This window comes from Ostrea edulis, chromosome 2, assembly GCF_947568905.1.
Source record: "Ostrea edulis chromosome 2, xbOstEdul1.1, whole genome shotgun sequence".
NCBI classification, from domain to species: domain Eukaryota; kingdom Metazoa; phylum Mollusca; class Bivalvia; order Ostreida; family Ostreidae; genus Ostrea; species Ostrea edulis.
The window spans coordinates 80,503,491-80,516,846 of NC_079165.1; positions in this window are offsets into that span (position 1 = coordinate 80,503,491).

The following is a 13,356-nucleotide window of genomic DNA, read 5'->3' on the forward strand; positions in this document are numbered from 1 at the left end:
TGATAGTACATGTAATGCATTTTTTAAAGTGAGCATTCAAAATGAATTATTTCATGATTTTGTTTCCAATTTAAAATAAAATAGTTCATATTACAATTTCTGTGTGTTTCTATGAAACTACATGTACCTAATTTAAAATATCTAAAATTCTAGCGGTCGATTTGATGCAAAATCAAAATTATCTTGATAGTTTCTGAAATTGATCATATGTGTCGAATAAGCCAAATACTAAGCTCATTAAGCGACCGATGATTATCAGATTACCAGTATTTTAAAGACAGGCCTGGTCTTTGCATGGAAATTTATTGATCAGCTTGTATGAGATACTGGGAGCTGCGTTCAACGACACGTAAATGACCACTCGTTTATTGTTATGGTTCTTACCAATAGACGTCAATACAAACCTTTCACCCTCTCCCAATTAACTATATTGATTTTAGACAAAGGCCCGCCAACATTTGAAAGTGCATCCCAAATATTAATTTTAAAAAATACAAAAAATACAAATGGTACCATTCCTTTATGGGCCATATTTGTGTTTTTTAACAACGATCTGCAGTGAATTACAACCTTCATTTCAAACACACCCTACCATGGCAATTTCCTCGGTTACTTCTCGATTTCGTGCGATAATTAATGTTAACTCTTATAATATTTCTTTCAATTCCAAGCACTCTTGGTATAGGCAGCCAATCACGCAACACCTAAACATTTATACCTCTGCTAAATCTTGGGGAAAACAGCGTCCCGATTATACATCCGGGGCTTTAATACTCTTCGCGATCAGTAGTGGGGTGAAGGTCACAGAAGCACGGTGAGGTCGTCGAACCTGAATCTCCTGCTGTGTCAGTCACCAGAGCTCTTTATCTTCATAGTCCCTTTTTGTAAATGGATTTGGGAAAGTAATATGAGCTCAGTCATTTCCCCCAATTCAACCCCACATACACTGTTGCCACATTTTCTCAATGAAGTAGAAACCTGAAAGCATATCGCAATAGGTCACGGATTTTCCTACCACCGTTTGATTACCGGTAAACACGTACGTAGTGCAGACATTCTCAGGTCTGTTAGCGTCGTTATGTTATAAGTTTACTAATGTATGTACTCGTTTCCCCCACATGTAGTTTGCAGTTCATGTAGTCTGTAGTCAAAGTTGTAAACTTTAAAAAAAATTCCTTCTTTATAAGCTGTCTTGCAGTTATGCCCTCTGGGTCCAAAATTGGAATAAACTTATCTTATCTCATCATAGTAATGCAATTGTTTGCAAATTCTTCTCTTCTGGCTGTTTGGAGGTTTGATCTTGTTTAAAATCACATGCAACAACCGGTCACGTGTGTTCATTCAGGAGATTTCTGTTCATCTGATGATAAAGATGGAACATTAAATATTTCATTTATTGATGTTTTTTTGGTGCAAAATTTGGTCTTGGTCATGCGTTCAATGTAAAAACGAATTTCTATAACAGGTTCAGGTGACATCGGATACTAAATATTTGGTTCTTGACCTTAAGTTCTGACACGAAAAGATTGTCAATTAGGCCTATACTTCATCACAGTTAGACAAAATTGTTTTCCAAATTGTTACCGTAAGTTGAGGGATGTGGTCACTATTTAGCTTACTACAATTCCTATTAAAAGCTAGGAAAAATGCTGCAGCGATGACATTTCGAAAGAGCCCATCTTTTGTCATAGGTCAAGGTCACATCGACTGTAACACTCATTTCTTGGAGATATTCTTCCTGTGGTGCCCTGGTTTAAATAAATGACTGACCGATTACTCGATGATTATAATGGCTTCTTGATTCCCGAATTTCTAATTCTAGAAAGCTTCAATTCAATATATAGGTTGTGTTTCTTTTGTGATTTTTGGTCACCATATAAAGGAAAGCAAATCACCATTTAACAAGACAGCTTAGGTTTATTAGAATTTGTAAAAAAAAAAAAAAAAAAAAAAAAAAACAAAAAAAAAAAAAAAACACCTTGAACGAATGGGAATGTTTTGTTTAGCTTGCATTAGTTCTTTTATATATGTGCAAATTTGCCATTTTTACAATCAATTCATGGTTTTAAATATGAAAGGTTTGCTATTGTGCATCGCATACCTTAATCCTATGAACTTTGATACAAAGTCAAAGGTCGATGTTTACGGTCCACTGTTAGCTGATAAGGTACAATTCACAGTGGTTAATTTTCGAGGTATTCAAACATTTGCCAGATTTTGAAACACCAAGTCAACTACATTAAGATTCATAAGCCTCGAACAAAGCGAGATTAGAAACACATGATTTTGGAACTTGCGGCTAGTAAATTGAATACACAGAATTCACGTTATCTGATAGCTGAGTCTAACACATTTTCTCCAATGTCCATAATTATATATAGTATACTCGACATCGATTTGGCGTGGAATCGTTGAGATTTTTCTGAGAAGCATTATCTTGTTACATCAATGTCATGGAAGTGTATCACGTTTCATCAGACAGAAGTAACACCACGAAAAATGTTCTCTTAAGGGTATGTTTTAAATCTCGAGGTTTGTGCCGGTACAAAGTCCACAGGCCTGGGGTGATTCACAGTCTCTTCACTAAAGGACCAACGTAATTTTAGTTTACTCAGTGGTACGATAAAGAAAATATTTGATAAAAGTGAAATACACATAGAAAAAAAAATAGAGAATCAGAGTAATCGATTTTCTTGATCGGTCGGCTAGATAGTGACAAATTCCAAAGCGACGTGGGGTGGCTTGTTGTACGGCAGGAATGGGTTTCTTCAAGGACATATTTTCAAGGTCATGGTATGGAATGACAGACAGAATTAGGGTCTGTGTTATGACATATTCACTATCAGAAGAAATTAATACAAGTGAACGTGCAGGGAGACTCTGTAGATAAAGTGTGATATGAAAGCCCTGCAATACCGTTATCATCTTATTTGCAAATATAACCTGTTAATAGGTAAAATGCTGCCTGACGTTTTTCAAACCATATTTCAGACCACTCAATATTACATGTATAATAACTGATCACGGCGGGTGTGACCGGTCGACTTACCCCTCCTAGGCACTTGATCTCACCTCTGGTTTGTCCAGAGGATCGTGTTCGCCCTGTTCTCCGTTTGGTTGGTTGGTTGAATACTGTTTAACGACCCACTTGAGAACTTTTCACTCATATGGTTACGTCACCATTGCCGGTGAAGGGCTGCAAAATTTAGGCCTATGCTCGGCGCTTACCGGCTTTGAGGAGGGAAGGATCTTTATCGTACCACACCTGCCGTAACACGGAGCCTCAGGTTTTGCGGTCGAATCTAAAGTACCGCCCCCATTTAGTCGCCTCCTGCGACAAGCAAGGGATAATGAGGACCTATTCTAACCCGGATCCCCACGGGCTTTTCGGTTTGGTATTCTAGATAGGATGTAATGAGATTGTTCACGGTTCGTTATTTCCATCCTTTTCATTGTCCAGACAACTTAATTTTATTACACATGATATCATTAATAATCTTAAGAGAAGATTAGAGTATGCAATGTTTAATTCATAAATTTTTTCCTGTTGCGTAAGATTCACATTAAAGTAATACTCATTTCCTATGCAACGCCCTCCCAGGACGCTGTTTTAGAAAGGAACCGCACAGAAAAAAATCAACCTCCATTTGTGGTTTGGAAGGTTCTCGACCGGGGAAAATCCTGGTGTTTCCGCGATGTACATCTTCCTTATTTACTTTCATCGATAACTATCCACAACATTATTTTAGCTGATGTCAGGCCCATATTTGATGAACTTTTTAAAACAGGCAAACATGTCCCTAACAAATTTCAAAGTTAAAGACTGACCAAGAACAGACATAAAAGACTGGACTACAGAACCCACAGTAGGGGATTAATTAGTATCAATGTTACATAAATATTTACTGCGAATGGTAAAACGAAAGGAAAGGGGTTCTCAACAAAACACTGCAACATTCAAAGATAAAGTTTCAATGTTTTTGACAGAAAAAAAAACTTATCGAAAAAAGGGTGTGAGTATTTTAAGAACCTTAAGAGATAGAGTGCATTTTTCGTCATGCTTTATGAAATCTGCAATGCTGGCGCAGATAACCTCGGTATTTGCACCTCTCTTTTAACCCCTGCTTTAAAATTCTAAGCTGCTGGTTTATTGAGGGGAAGTCTAGAATGCTAGGAAGTTATTCATCAATTTCTAAAGTAGCACAGCAAGTGGAGTCATAGACGCCCTGATTCATTTCTACCGGTGATAAATTCTATTTCTTGGATATATGTTCGTTAGCTTAATTATTCAAAACAGGATTTAGTCTGTGGAATATGTTATTCGCTTCCTTTTTCTTTATCAGATATCAGATAGTTTACAGGCTTTTAAATATTGACTCGTACTGAAACGAGTTCTTGCAAAATATTGTTCCGGGGTCAAGATTCACAAAGAACCCATAGAATAACTTCTGGGTGAGATTTAAACTTAAATACTATTTGTCCATTTAATTAGATTTTGCACAGTTTAAGAAATAAGGTGAAATCAAGTAGTAGTATTAGTAATAGCAGTAGTAGTGATAGTAATAATAATAATAATAGTAGTAGTAGTAGTAATAGTAATAATAATAGTAGTAGTAGTATTAGTAGAAGTAATAGTAGTTGTAGTAATAGTAGTAGTAGTGGTGGTAGTAGTAATAGTAGTACTACTAGTAGTAGTGATAGCAGTAGTTGTAGTAACTGTTGTCGTATATTAATATAAATGACTTAGACCATGAACTTTCTTGCATAGTTATTGTACTTAGAAACACACTTGGGTATCACTGAATAAGACAGGAAAAGAAGATATATGATTATGGATTTCCCTCACAGTGCATCGTTAGAAAAGTTAACATTCTCATTTTTCCTTTAACGGTCTCCGTGTTACGTAGTGTATGCACTGATCACGAAAGGGATGTCAAAAGTATACCAAACGGTTCCAAAAGGTATACCAAAAGATTCCCGAAAGTATACCAAAAGATTCCCAAAAATATACCAAAACGCTCTTTGTAGGGTAAATTTGATTCAGAGACTGCATTGAGTATTAGTAAATTGGAACCTATATGTCGTGTTAGAACAAATGGTGGTTAAGAATAGTTCAATACACATGTAAATGCATAGAGGAATTCAACAGAAATACCCACATATTGATGCATGTTATGCAGTAATTTCAACACTTATCAAGTTGAAAGACATAAGTTTAGAGTTCTTTTCCAAATACAAATTAGGAAGAGAAAATGTCTGTGGATTTTGAAATATTCAGAAGAGTGCCCCTCCCCCCATTTTTATGGGAGTGAATATTCCTGTTGGTGATGCACTGATAAGAAAACCGTTTGGTGTGACCTGTACCAAAATGAGGGTGAAGGCGATATTGCAGCCTTTGTGATCCACCAAGTCGCACAGAGATTGTAGGAAATGTAATGAATCACAAACCCTTTTTATGATATTGATGCCCGAGTTTATTCCACTTTCAATCAGTCTATAATTGATATTGACCACTGGATAAGGCAAAGTTCTCGGAAATATCTGCTGATTGCCAATCAGGACATATTTATACTATTTGGATGTGAACTTTGCTTACAATATCATTGAAGTGTGCTATTTGTTGATTTTATGTTGGTTATTATGATAACCTCGGTAACTTAAAATCCCCGGCTTGTGTACAGTTTAAATATTAAAATTTTAGTTACATATTTACCTCATCTCTATATGTTTCTGGTATTCGATAAATAAGACAACTCCTTTTTTGCTACGAGTCATAAAAACAGCTTACAACTATTTGCTCTGGAACGTGGAACATAATATCTCAATGTAAAACAATTTTGAGATTCAGAGATAAATCTAATTTGCGAATCTACACGCCCACTTTCTGAAATATGCTTGCTCAGCTCCACCATTTCGATGTACTGTAGTGGGAATTAATGCTATAAAATTAAAAAGTTGCAGCAGATCAATGTAAATTTCAGTTTTCTCTGACTAAATCTAATAGGTCTCTAGTTGATGATAGTCGCTGAAAAATCAACGAATGAGTAGCTTTATTAAAAGAATGAGAGGAGCTGAGACGGGTAATCAGAATGTTGGACATGCTGGGGAGTATCAATCGATATTGCTGATCAGTGTGGGAAGTATGGTGGGATGTGATGCTGAATGCCACAACTCAAAAACTGCATGTATTTGTGACGGTGTCAGTGAATTATCACCAAACTACATATAATCGTTCAGAAAGCAAGATTAAACCGATTGAACCCTTTCATAATGAGTTCTAAAACATTTTTTAGCTTGAAAAATTCGCTTTATGGGATTGGTTTTAGCTTACCTGTGCCAAAGCTTATCATATGGCATTCAAATGACGCGTGCCTTGCTACTGGTCATGACGTGCGTGGACTTTGTGAAATACTGGATGGCAGGATCTTCAAACTACGTAATGAAAAAAATAAATAAACTTACCATTAAAGAGTTGTTGAGGTAATGACTTTCACATATTCACTTTGATTGTATGTAGTTTTATGTCCTTTTCGAGAATTTTATTTATATATACGGATATGTCACTAGTTGAGGGTAAATTGTCACTTATTTTGATCTACGCGTGGCGCTCAAGGCTGCGGCAGTGAGGGATGTTCATCATGCCAACGCCTATCGTGACGTTTTCAGGTCATACAAGGGCCTAGGTCGATCATCAATCATAGTAGTTGACTTTCGAAACTTCATTGAGCATGCCTAGCTTGCTTCCGGACCTTCAGTGCGCATGTCCGATTATTGATTGATTGATCGTCCCTCTGGAGAATCTTTCACTAATATGGAGACGCCAGTGAAGGGTTGCGAAATTTAGGCCTATGCTCGGCGCTTACGGCCACATGGGGCCTCGGTTTTTGCGGTCTCATCCGAAGGACTGCCCGATATAGTCGCCTGGTACGACAAGCAAGGGGTACTGAAGACCTATTCTAACCCGGATCTCCGCAGAAACATTCTCTAAGCATAGGTCGCTGTCATTCGGCAGATTTCGGTACCCTACCTCTAACCTCAGATGTATGATGTGAATTGATATGTAACTACACCTAGCATTTGTAATGTGGTCGTCTGTTTACTCTCCCGGAAAAACTGCCACTTTTAGAAAGTAGTGATCAAAATGTCTTCTTTTGATGAATGTATCGAAACAGTTACAAACATTGAGAGTGTTATATGATGGAAAGGACTGTATTTCGTGGAAGCTGTCAATAGTTCCCGCTGATCAGTGACGTATAAACATGTAGTTATACGTCACTGGTGTACAAACTATGGCGGAAAACATAATAGCCGTAAAATGGCTGAAATATTGCCAAAACGGCGTAAAACCGCAATCAATCAATCAACTATACATCCAAGGTTATAGATGGTATCGGCCGAGGTGATCCGAGTGAGGTTGTAGAGTGGTAGACCAGATATGTCCAACCCGCTTCGCCAAACGCTCCCAGAGAATACCTAGCCCGACCCCAGAGAATACCTAGCCCGACCCCATCCCAGCGGCCCGGAAGTTCTACGGAGGACAGGACGACTTGCGATGCCACCTTCGTAGAGGAGGGAGTCCAAGGAATCCATTTGATTAATAGATATTAGATAACGACCGAGACGTCAACAATCTTTCTTGTCTGTCCATCTGTACTATCGTTCTTTGTAATGGGCAGTCACTAGACGCTTCAAACGAGACGATGACCTTGACTGAAGATAATCTGGCCAAGGTCACATGTAAAAATTAGATTTGAAAGTTATATACCAGTCCAATTAAGAATTTGTAGAGGATAACTTATTGATGAAAACGTCTATAAATGAAAGTTTATTATATTTTGTTCCCAGATGCTCAAGTGTCGCAATTCAACAGGTTTGTAGTTTGTTCCTTGTTCATGTAGAGAACATTCTACACACATTATTTTTGATGCGCAAACGGTATGTCAAAGATCATTATGATTTTCATCATGTATGCCCTTAATAATAATATGAGATATATATAACTATCTGGATCCTTTGTATTTGCATGCGGGTTTGTAAAAATAATGTATATTCAGCGCAGTATACAGGGCCGTAACTGCCGATGAGGCAGACGAGGCAACTGCCTCGTCTGATTTTTTGGCAAAAAAGAAAATAAAATTATATAAATGTTATATTATAGGATATATGTTTAAAATGAAGACAAGCACCTTTGTCTTTGACACCATATTACGATTCTTTACATAGTACAAATGAAACACAAACATGATAAATTGGGATTTAAAAAGTGTCATTTTCAGTCGTAAAGTCAATCGGCGGCCCCCAATCCCCTGCCTCCCCTGATTTAGAACCCTACTTACGGCCCTGGTATATCTCCTTTCTATTGTTAGCTTGTGAGACCTGCAGAACATCTATCTTTGCAGCACATCTTGTCCATACCTATTATCATCAGATGAGCGTTTCTAGGACAGCAGGCTTCTATCCCCTGAGTTAATCAAACGCTTTGAGACTTGAATTTTGGAAGTTATTTTTATTAATCACAGTACATTGAAGGTTGATGAATTGTTGTCGGAATGATTGCCTCAGCTTAATATGTGTGTCTGTATGTTCCATGTATTACCTACTTCCTTATATTATTTTCCTTATTGCCTCCTGTTCTAGATTTTAGCTCTCTAAACATTCACAATTCGCTATATGAAGAATGCATCCATTTATTGTGTCCTTTCTGACATATTTCAATTTTACAAATAAAATCTGCAATGAGGACTAAAGTAGTCATGCTGCGGATTTTATCTGTTAAATGAAAAGTGTCAGAAAGGATGATCACGCGATACAATTCCTATTAAGTATCGATTCCAGTGGCCGATGTTAATACGTGTAATGTGTCACGCTCGCGTTCCTCCGCCTTCGTGATCTGTTGCTGGGATTTCGTGCGAGTTGTTATGTCAAAAGAGCTCCTAAGGTTATCTGTCTATTTAGTATCCGTTATGCGAGAAACCCATCTTTTTCTGTGTCCTGAAATGAGTAAGAACACTCTATATTTAGATAACTGGGTTTTATCTACATTTGTAAAACTTTGACCTAATTTCGGCCGTGGAGTTTCCAGGTCACACATTTCTATTTACGGAAGTGTAGATATATATATCTTCACGGAATTCCTAGGATTTCGCTTTGCAAAGTACATACTTAATCTTTATCTTTTAATGACTGCCCCGTACATATAAAAAGTTATATCATATCATATAGAGTTATTAACTCAAGTTACTAACAATCAAGACTTCGGGGTTTTAAATGTCTTGTCGGGAAACACGAGACAAACTTGGATGACCCCTGCCTGTCACCGCTTGTCACCCGTTACACAGGTGGAAACTGCTCGGTAGCTTGTAGTAGGCCTCTTGATCTCTAACGTATGACGACGATTACGGGTAGCTTTAATGTTGATCGTGGGGGAAAATGAACAAGTGACATATGACTAAACAGTTTCACAACTTTTAATGAAAACGGTGAATATATCAAAATAATAAGGTAATTAATGACAACTTACACATCTTATCTAGAGGTCATTTTAAACATGAACTGTGGAACAACATTTTTCTCTCCTCCACCTCTCTCTCTAGCCGAAGAAACCTAATAAGTGAAATCTAGGAGAGAATTCACACACACGTTATTGTAAGGCAAACAGAGTAATATCTTGGATAGTTGTGGGGACACCTATAAACGTTTGCCCAATACTCTCGAATTGTGAAAACCCCCCAAATGTTTTTGAGAGAGACAATCAGAAGGAACGCAGCCCTACACTATTTGTCCCCGCTAATCTTATATCTATCTATCTATCTATCACATTCTGTGGGACACGTTTATGGGGCATATTTATTCTCATAGTGCGATTCTGTGTTAATAATGCGAGTCAAACGATCTAAAGTTGTCATCACTTTACAAGTATATCAGCCCTCCCTCTATCGCTTTCTACCTCTCTCTATTATCATATTTTTAGCAGACAATGACAACTTTACAGCTGTGATAGACAATTTCATTAGAGCAATGCCCCCCGTTGATGAAAAATTATATACATGTATGAGAAACTCTTCATATCGGTAACTATGGACAGTGTACCGACCCCGTTCAAAATAATTCTATTAACTATTAGCTGAAGTGATTTTTGAGAACAGAAGTTTACCAAATGTGAACATTTCAAAACGTTCTACAATGAAGAAATTGATGTATATATCTAGACTGTTGTACAGTGTGTGGAGTGTTGTTGTACAGTGTGTGGAGTGATGTATAGTGTGTGGAGTTTTGTGGAGTGTTGTTGTACAGTGTGTTTAGTGTTCTAGTATAGTGTGTGTAGTGTTGTTGTACAGTGTGTGTAGTGTTGTACAGTGTGTGTAGTGTTGTTGTACAGTGTGTGTAGTGTTGTTGTACAGTGTGTTTAGTGTTGTTGTACAGTGTGTGTAGTGTTGTTGTACAGTGTGTGTGTAGTGTTGTTGTACAGTGTGTGTAGTGTTGTTGTACAGTGTGTGTAGTGTTGTTGTACAGTGTGTGTAGTGTTGTACAGTGTGTGTAGTGTTGATGTACAGTGTGTTTAGTGTTGTTGTACAGTGTGTGTAGTGTTGTTGTACAGTGTGTGTAGTGTTGTACAGTGTGTGTAGTGTTGTACAGTGTGTGTAGTGTTGATGTACAGTGTATGTAGTGTTGTAGTATAGTGTGTGTAGTGTTGTACAGTGTGTGTAGTGTTGTTGTACAGTGTGTGTAGTGTTGTACAGTGTGTGTAGTGTTGTTGTACAGTGTGTGTAGTGTTGTACAGTGTGTGTAGTGTTGTACAGTGTATGGAGTGTTGTTGTATAGTGTATGGAGTGTTGTTGTATAGTGTATGTAGTGTTGTTGTACAGTGTGTGTAGTGTTGTTGTACAGTGTGTGTAGTGTTGATGTACAGTGTGTTTAGTGTTGTTGTACAGTGTGTTTAGTGTTGTTGTACAGTGTGTGTAGTGTTGTACAGTGTGTGTAGTGTTGTTGTACAGTGTATGTAGTGTTGTTGTACAGTGCGTTTAGTGTTGTAGTATAGTGTGTGTAGTGTTGTTGTACAGTGTGTGGAGTGTTGTTGTACAGTGTGTGTAGTGTTGTACAGTGTGTGTAGTGTTGATGTACAGTGTGTGTAGTGTTGTACAGTGTGTGTAGTGTTGTACAGTGTGTGTAGTGTTGTACAGTGTATGTAATGTTGTTGTACAGTGTGTGTAGTGTTGTAGTATAGTGTGTGTAGTGTTGTTGTACAGTGTGTGTAGTGTTGTACAGTGTGTGTAGTGTTGATGTACAGTGTATGGAGTGTTGTATAGTGTGTGTAGTGTTGTTGTACAGTGTGTTTAGTGTTGTTGTACAGTGTGCAGTGTTGTTGTATAGTGTGTGTAGTGTTGTTGTACAGTGTGTGTAGTGTTGTACAGTGTATGTAGTGTTGTAGTATAGTGTGTGTAGTGTTGTACAGTGTATGTAGTGTTGTTGTACAGTGTGTGTAGTGTTGATGTACAGTGTGTGTAGTGTTGATGTACAGTGTGTGTAGTGTTGTACAGTGTGTGTAGTGTTGTACAGTGTATGTAGTGTTGTACAGTGTGTGTAGTGTTGATGTACAGTGTGTGTAGTGTTGTACAGTGTGTGTAGTGTTGTACAGTGTGTGTAGTGTTGTACAGTGTGTGTAGTGTTGTTGTACAGTGTGTGTAGTGTTGTACAGTGTGTGTAGTGTTGATGTACAGTGTGTGTAGTGTTGTACAGTGTATGTAGTGTTGTAGTATAGTGTGTGTAGTGTTGTACAGTGTATGTAGTGTTGTTGTACAGTGTGTGTAGTGTTGATGTACAGTGTGTGTAGTGTTGTTGTACAGTGTGTGTAGTGTTGTACAGTGTGTGTAGTGTTGTACAGTGTGTGTAGTGTTGTTGTATAGTGTGTGTAGTGTTGTTGTATAGTGAGTGTAGTGTTGTACAGTGTGTGTAGTGTTGTTGTATAGTGATGTACAGTGTGTGTAGTGTTGTTGTACAGTGTGTGTAGTGTTGTACAGTGTATGTAGTGTTGTTGTACAGTGTGTGTAGTGTTGTACAGTGTGTGTAGTGTTGTATAGTGTGTGTAGTGTTGTACAGTGTGTGTAGTGTTGTTGTACAGTGTGTTTAGTGTTGTTGTACAGTGTGTGTAGTGTTGTTGTACAGTGTGTGTAGTGTTGTTGTACAGTGTGTTTAGTGTTGTTGTACAGTGTGTGCAGTGTTGTTGTATAGTGTGTGTAGTGTTGTTGTACAGTGTGTGTAGTGTTGTACAGTGTGTGTAGTGTTGTTGTATAGTGTGTTTAGTGGTGTTGTACAGTGTGTGTAGTGTTGTACAGTGTGTGTAGTGTTGTACAGTGTGTGTAGTGTTGTTGTATAGTGTGTGTAGTGTTGTACAGTGTGTGTAGTGTTGTTGTACAGTGTGTGTAGTGTTGTTGTACAGTGTGTGTAGTGTTGTTGTACAGTGTGTGTAGTGTTGTTGTATAGTGTGTTTAGTGGTGTTGTACAGTGTGTGTAGTGTTGTACAGTGTGTGTAGTGTTGTACAGTGTGTGTAGTGTTGTTGTACAGTGTGTGTAGTGTTGTTGTACAGTGTGTGTAGTGTTGTTGTACAGTGTGTGTAGTGTTGTTGTACAGTGTGTGTAGTGTTGTACAGTGTGTGTAGTGTTGTTGTACAGTGTGTGTAGTGTTGTACAGTGTGTGTAGTGTTGTGCAGTGTGTGTAGTGTTGTACAGTGTGTTTAGTGTTGTTGTATAGTGTGTGTAGTGTTGTAGTATAGTGTGTGTAGTGTTGTTGTACAGTATGTGTAGTGTTGTTGTACAGTGTGTTTAGTGTTGTTGTACAGTGTGTGTAGTGTTGAACAGTGTGTGGAGTGTTGTTGTACAGTGTGTGTAGTGTTGTACAGTGTGTGTAGTGTTGTTGTATAGTGTGTGGAGTGTTGTTGTACAGTGTGTGTAGTGTTGATGTACAGTGTGTGTAGTGTTGTTGTACAGTGTGTGTAGTGTTGTACAGTGTGTGTAGTGTTGTTGTACAGTGTGTGTAGTGTTGTACAGTGTGTGTAGTGTTGTTGTACAGTGTGTGTAGTGTTGTTGTACAGTGTGTTTAGTGTTGTTGTACAGTGTATGTAGTGTTGTTGTACAGTGTGTGTAGTGTTGTTGTATAGTGTGTTTAGTGTTGTAGTATAGTGTGTGTAGTGTTGTTGTACAGTGTGTGTAGTGTTGTTGTACAGTGTGTGTAGTGTTGTACAGTGTGTGTAGTGTTGTACAGTGTGTGTAGTGTTGATGTACAGTGTGTGTAGTGTTGTATAGTGTGTGTAGTGTTGTTGTACAGTGTGTTTAGTGTTGTTGTACAGTGTGTGTAGTGTT